This window comes from Arachis hypogaea, chromosome 5 (genome assembly GCF_003086295.3).
Source record: "Arachis hypogaea cultivar Tifrunner chromosome 5, arahy.Tifrunner.gnm2.J5K5, whole genome shotgun sequence".
In the NCBI taxonomy this organism is placed as follows: Eukaryota; Viridiplantae; Streptophyta; class Magnoliopsida; order Fabales; family Fabaceae; genus Arachis; species Arachis hypogaea.
The window spans coordinates 15,954,364-15,962,090 of record NC_092040.1 but is presented as its reverse complement, the minus strand read 5'-3'; the positions used below and the strand labels follow the sequence as shown (position 1 = coordinate 15,962,090).

Genomic DNA, 7,727 nt, shown 5'->3' with positions numbered 1-7,727 from the left:
GAATGGCAGAAGGAGGTTTAATGGGATCTCTATGGTCTCTGTATGAGCCTCAGATTCCCTTGGGTCCTCAATAGGGAACTCCTTCTTGCTTGAGAGACGTCCCATGAGGTCTTCCTCATTGGGATTCACGTCCTCTCCTTCCTCTCTAAGTTCGGCCATATTGATTATATCAATGGCCTTGCACTCTCTTTTTGGATTCTCTTCAATATTGCTTGGGAGAGTACTAGGAGGAGTTATAGTGATTTTCTTACTCAGCTGGCCCACTTGTGCCTCCAGATTTCTAATGGAGGACCTTGTTTCACTCATGAAACTTAAAGTGGCCTTAGACAGATCAGAGACTAAGTTTGCTAAGTTAGAGGTGCTCTGTTTAGAAATCTCTGTCTGTTACTGAGAAGATGATGGATAAGGCTTGATATTGCTGAGCCTATTTCTTCCACCATTATTAAAGCCTTGTTAAGGCTTTTGTTGATCCTTCCACGAGAAATTTGGATGATTTCTCCATGATGAATTATAGGTGTTTCCATAAGGGTCACCCATATAATTTACCTCTGCTATTGCAGGGTTCTCAGGATCATAAGCTTCTTCTTCAGAAGATGCCTCTTTAGTACTGTTGGATGCATGTTGCCATTGATGAGCGGATAATTTGTACGCTTTTTGGCATTGTTTTTAGTATGTTTTTAGTATGATCTAGTTAGTTTTTAGTATATTTTTATTAGTTTTTAGTTAAAATTCACTTTTCTGGACTTTACTATGCGTTTGTGTGTTTTTTTGTGATTTCAGGTATTTTCTGGCTGAAATTGAGGGACCTGAGCAAAAATCTGATTCAGAGACTAAAAAGGACTGCAGATGCTGTTGGATTCTGACCTCCCTGCACTCGAAGCGAATTTTCTGGAGCTACAGAAGCCCAATTGGCGTGCTCTCAACGGCATTGGAAAGTAGACATCTTGGGCTTTTCAGCAATATATGATAGTCCATACTTTGCTCAAGATTTGATGGTTCAAACCGGCGTTCAAAGTCACCCTCAGAATTCCCAGCGTTAAACGCCGGAACTGGCACAAGAATTGGAGTTAAACGCCCAAACTGGCATAAAAGCTGGCGTTTAACTCCAAGAAGAGTCTCTACACGAAAATGCTTCAATGCTCAGCCCAAGCACACACCAAGTGGGCCCGAAAGTGGATTTTTATGTCATTTACTCATCTCTGTACACCCTAGGCTACTAGTTCTCTATATATAGGACCTTTTACTATTGTATTTGGAGCTTTTGATCATGTTTTTATGATTGAACCCTCTTTGGGAGGCTGGCCATTCGGCCATGCCTAGACCTTGTTCTTATGTATTTTCAACGGTGGAGTTTCTACACACCATAGATTAAGGTGTGGAGCTCTGCTGTACCTCGAGTATTAATGCAATTACTATTGTTCTTCTATTCAATTCCGCTTGTTCTTGTTCCAATATATCACTTGTTCTTCAACTTGATGAATGTGATGATCCGTGACACTCATCATCATTCTCACCTATGAACGTGTGCCTGACAACCACCTCCGTTCTACCTTAGATTGGGTGAATATCTCTTGGATTCTTGATACACGACGCATGGTTGATCGCCTGACAACCGAGCCAGCCATTCCGTGAGATCAGAGTCTTCGTGGTATAGGCTAGAACTGATGGCGGAATTCAAGAGAATCCAGAAGGTCTAACCTTGTCTGTGGTATTCTGAGTAGGATTCAATGATTGAATGACTGTGACGAGCTTCAAACTCCTGAAGGCGGGGCGTTAGTGACAGACGCAAAAGAATCACTGGATTCTATTCCGGCCTGATTGAGAACCGACAGATGGATAGCCGTGCCGTGACAGGGTGCGTTGAACATTTCCACTGAGAGGATGGGAGGTAGCCACTGACAACGGTGAAACCCTTGCATAAGCTTGCCATGGAAAGGAGTAGGAAGGATTGGATGAAGACAGTAGGAAAGCAGAGAGACGGAAGGGACAAGCATCTTCATACGCTTATCTGAAATTCCTACCAATGAATTACATAAGTATCTCTATCTTTATCTTTATGTTTTATTCGTATATCATCATTCATATCCATTTGAGTCTGCCTGACTAAGATTTACAAGGTGACCATAGCTTGCTTCATACCAACAATCTCTGTGGGATCGACCCTTACTCGCGTAAGGTTTATTACTTGGACGACCCAGTACACTTGCTGGTTAGTTTGGCGAAGTTGTAGTGATCACAATTTCGTCCACCAGCCATCCATTCAGACTTTGAGAAATCATGTTGATTTGCTGAGTCAACATTTTATTCTGTGCCAATATGGCATTCAGAACATCAATTTCAAGAACTCCCTTCCTTTGAGGTGTCCCATTATTCACAGAATTCCTATCAGAAGTGTACATGAACTGGTTATTTGCAACCATGTCAATAAGTTCTTGAGCTTCTGCATGCGTTTTCTTTAGGTGAATGGATCCACCTGCAGAATGGTCCAGTGACATCTTAGAGAACTCAGATAGACCATAATAGAATATATCTATCATGGTCCATTCTAAAAACATGTCAGAAGGACATCTTTTGGTCATATGCTTATATCTTTCCCAAGCTTCATAGAGGGATTCACCATCTTTTTGTTTGAAGGTCTGAACATCCACTCTAAGCTTGCTCAGCTTTTGAGGAGGAAAGAACTTAGCCAAGAAGGCCGTGACCAGCTTATCCCAGGAGTCCAGGCTATCTTTAGGTTGAGAGTCCAACCATGTTCTAGCTCTGTCTCTTACAGCAAAAGGGAAAAGCATGAGCCTGTAGACTTCAGGATCTACTCCATTAGTCTTAACAGTCTCACAGATCTGCAAGAACTCAGTTAAGAACTGGTAGGGATCTTCTGATTGAAGTCCATGAAACTTGCAGTTCTGTTGCATTAGAGCAACTAATTGAGGTTTCAGCTCAAAATTGTTTGCTCCAATGGCAGGAATTGATATGTTTCTTCCATCAAACTTGGAAGTAGGTGTAGTATAATCACCAAGCATCCTCCTTGCATTATTGTTGTTGGGTTCGGCTGCCATCTCCTTTTCTTGTTCGAAAATTTCAGCAAGGTTGTCTCTGGATTGTTGTAATTTAGCTTCTCTTAGTTTCCTCTTCAGAGTCCTTTCAGGTTCTGGATCAGCTTCTACAAGAATGCCTTTTTCCTTGTTCCTGCTCATATGAAGGAGAAGAGAACAGAAAAAGAAGAGGAATCCTCTATGTCACAGTAAAGAGGTTCTTTATTGTTAGTAGAAGAAGAAAGGGAATAAAGAAAGGAGAATCCAAACACAAGGGTGAGGATAGGGGCAGTGATTTGAGATGAAGAAAAGTGTTAGTAAATGAATGAATAAATAGAGTAAGATGAGAGAGAAGTTTTCGAAAACAATTTTGAAAAGGAGTTAATTATTTTCAAAAATTAAGATAAGAAATAAAATTAAAATTAAAATTTAAAATAATTAATTAATTAAAAAAAATTTTTGAAAAAGAGGGAGGTATTTTCGAAAATTAGAGAAAGAAAAGTTGTTAGGTGGTTTTGAAAAAGATAAGAAACAAACAAAAAGTCAAATAGTTAGTTGAAAAAAGATTTGAAAATTAATTTTGAAAAGATAAGAAGACAAGAAGTTAGAAAAGATATTTTAAAATCAAATTTTTGAAAAAGATATGATATAAAAGATAAGATAAAAGATATGATTAAAATTAAAATTGATTAATTTACTAACAAGAAACTAAAAGATAAGATTCTAGAATTTAAAGATTGAACCTTTCTTAACAAGAAAGTAACAAACTTTAAATTTTTGAATCAATCATATTAATTGTTAGCATAATTTTTGAAAATTTGAAATAAAATTAAGAAAAAGATTTTGAAAAATAGTTTTAAATTTTCGAAATTCATGAGATAAAAGTAAAAGATTTGATTTTTGAAAAGGTTTTGAAAAAAAAGATAAGATTTTTTTTAAGATTTGAAACTTTGACTAAGACAACCCAAATTTTCAAAATTTTGAGAGAAAAAGGAAAAGATATTTTTTTATGTTTGAATTTTTAATTATGAGAGAGAAAAACCTAAAAAAATGACTCACAACATGAAAATTATGAATCAAAACACATGATGCATGCAAGAACACTATGAATGTCAAGATGAACACCAAGAATACTTTGAAGATTATGATGAACATCAAGAACATATTTTTGAAAAATTTTTTTATGCAAAGAAAACATGCAAGACACCAAACTTAGAAATCTTTAATGCTTAGACAATATGAATGAAAAGATGCACCTGAAAAACAATAAAAGACACAAAGCAAGAAAACATCAAGATCAAACAAGAAGACTTACCAAGAACAACTTGAAGATCATGAAGAACACTATGAACACATGAATTTTCGAAAATTGCAAGAACAATATGAATATGCAATTGACACCAAACATAAAACATGACACAAGACTCAAACAAGAAACACAAAAATATTTTTGATTTTTATAATTTTATTATTTTTTTGATTTTATTTTATATTTTTCGAAAAACATATAGGAAAAAGGAGGTAATGAATTCAAAGTCCTCAGTCAAAATCCCAGGAATCATACCAAGTTAGTCTAAAGCTTGATGGCTAGCCAAGTTTTAGCATACCATTTTGAAGCTCTAGAATTCATTCTTAAAAACTCTGAAGGATTTTTCAAAAATAGAGGGAGAAAATCTTTGAAAATATTTTAGAAAACTTTTTGAAAAGAAAATAAAAAAAAAGAAAATTACCTAATCTGAGCAACAAGATGAACCGTCAGTTATCCATACTCGAACAATTCCCAGCAACGGCGCCAAAAACTTGGTGGACGAAATTGTGATTCATACTTAAATTGTTGTTCGAAATTGATTCCCTGGTAATGGCCCCAAAAGCTTGGTGCTCAATACCATGATCTAACATAATTTCACAACTTCGCTCAACTAACCAGCAGGTGTACTGGGTCGTCCAAGTAATAAACCTTACGTGAGTAAGGGTCGATCCCACAGAGATTGTTGGTATGAAGCAAGCTATGGTCATCTTGTAAATCTTAGTCAGGCGGATAATAAATGGTGATAGAGTTTTCGAATAATAATAGTAAATAAACAGAAAATAAAGATAAAAATACTTATGTAGATCATCGATGGGAATTTCAGATAGGCGTATAAAGATGTTGTGCTCCTTTTGAATCTCTGCTTTCCTACTGCCTTCATCCAATCCTTCTTACTCCCTTCCATGGCAAGCTGTATGTAGGGCATCACCATTGTCAATGGCTACATCCCATCCTCTCAGTGAAAAAGGTCCAAATGCTCTATCATGGCACGGCTAATCATCTGTCGATTCTCGATCATATCGGAATAGAATCCCTTGATTCTTTGGTGTTTGTCATCATGCCCAACAATCACGAGTTTGAAGCTCGTCACAGTCATTCAATCCCGGAATCCTACTCGGAATACCACAGACAAGGTTTAGACTTTCTGGATTCTCATGAATGCTGCCATCAATTCTAGCTTATACCACGAAGACTCTGATCTCATAGAATGGAAGGCTCGGTTGTTAGGCGAGGGCAACCATGCATCGTGCATCAAGAATCCAAGAGATACACACTCTAGCTTTCGCTAACGGAAGTGGTTGTCAGGCACGCGTTCATATGGACGGATGATGATGAGTGTCACGGATCATCACATCCATCAGGTTGAAGTACGAGTAGTATCTTAGAACAGAAATAAGATTGAATTTGAATAAAAGATAGTAGTAATTGCATTAAAACTCGGGGTACAGCAGAGCTCCACACCCTTAATCTATGGTGTGTAGAAACTCCACTGTTGAAAATACATAAGTGATGAAGGTTCAGGCATGGCTGAATGGCCAGCCCCCATAAACGTGATCAATATTCTCCTAAGATGAATAATAGAATAAAACTGAGACCAAAGATGTAACGTGGTCAAAAGACACTGAATACAATAGTAAAATGTCCTATTTATACTAGACTAGCTACTAGGGTTTACAAGAGTAAGTAATTGATGCATAAATCCACTTCTGGGGCCCACTTGGTGTGTGCTTGGGCTGAGCTTGAGCTTTACACGTTTAGAGGCTTATTTTGGAGTTGAATGCCATGTTGTAACGTGTTTTTGGCATTCAACTCTGGTTCGTGATGTGTTTGTGGCGTTTGACTCCAGAATGCAGCATGGAACTGGCGTTGAGCGCATGTTTACATCATCTAATTACGAATAAAGTATAAACTATTATATATTGATGGAAAGCTCTGGATGTCTACTTTCTAACACCATTGAAATTGTGCCATTTGGAGTTCTGTAGCTCCAGAAAATCTATTTCGAGTGTAGGGAGGTTAGATTCTAACAGCATCAACAGTCCTTTGTCAGCCTCCTTATCAGAGTTTTGCTCAGGTCACTCAATTTCAGCCAGAAATTACCTGAAATCACAGAAAAATGCACAAACTAATAGTAAAGTCCAGAAATGTGAATTTAGCATAAAAACTAATGAAAACATCCCTAAAAGAAGCTAGATTATATTAAAAACTACCTAAAAACAATGCTAAAAAGCGTATAAATTATCCGCTCATCAGTGGACCCGTACTTTAATCTCCTTGTTATTTGTTTTTCTATTTTTAGATTTTTTATGCTTTATGTTTGTCTATGTTTTAGCTTCATTACATGATCATTAGTGTCTAGTGTCTGTGTCTTAAAGCTATGAATAATTCCATGAATTCTTCACCTTTCTTAAATGAGAAATGTTCCTAATTACAAAAGAACAAGAAGTACATGAATTTCAAATTTTATCTTGAAATTAGTTTAATTATTTTGATGTGGTGGCAATACTTTTTGTTTTCTGAATGAATGCTTGAACAGTGCATATTTTTTATAGTGAAGTTTATGAATGTTAAATTTGTTGGATCTTGAAAGAATGATGAACAAAGAAAAATGTTATTGATAATCTGAAAAATCATGAAATTTATTCTTGAAGCAAGAAAAAGTAGTGAATAACAAAGCTTGCGAAAAAAAATAAATGGCGAAAAAGAAAAAGAAATAAAAAGAAAAAAGCAAGCAGAAAAAGTCAATAGCCCTTAAAACCAAAAGGCAAGGGTAAAAAGATCCAAGGCTTTGAGCATTAATGGATAGGAGGGCCCAAAGGAATAAAATTCTGGCCTAAGCGGCTAAATCAAGCTGTCCCTAACCATGTGCTTGTGGCATGAAGGTCCAAGTGAAAAGCTTGAGACTGAGTGGTTAAAGTTGTGATCCAAAGCAAAAAGAGTGTGCTCAAGAACTCTGGACACCTCTAACTGGGGACTTTAGCAAAGCTAAGTCACAATCTGAAAAGGTTCACCCAGTTATGTGTCTGTGGCATTTATGTATCCGGTGGTAATACTGGAAAACAAAGTGCTTAGGGTCACGGCCAAGGCTCATAAAGTAGCTGTTTTCAAGAATCAATGTACTTAACTAGGAAAATCAATAACACTATCTAAATTCTGAGTTCCTAATAGATGCCAATCATTCTGAACTTCAAAGGATAAAGTGAGATGCCAAAACTGTTCAGAAGCAAAAAGCTACTAGCCCCGCTCATCTAATTTGAACTAAGCTTCATTGATACTTTGGGATTTATATTATATTCTCTTCTTTTTATCCTATTCTGTTTTCAGTTGCTTGGGGACAAGCAACAATTTAAGTTTAGTGTTGTGTTGAGCGGATAATTTATACGCTT

At 36.6% G+C, this 7,727-nt stretch overlaps 1 non-coding gene across 1 annotated transcript; it reads left to right on the top strand.

Moving 5' to 3' along the window:
* The first annotated feature begins 2,553 nt into the window (after positions 1-2,553).
* Positions 2,554-2,657, top strand: LOC112804788 (small nucleolar RNA R71). Its single transcript, XR_003203404.1, has one exon. It is a non-coding gene; the product is annotated as a small nucleolar RNA R71 (small nucleolar RNA).
* The last annotated feature ends 5,070 nt before the right edge of the window (positions 2,658-7,727 follow it).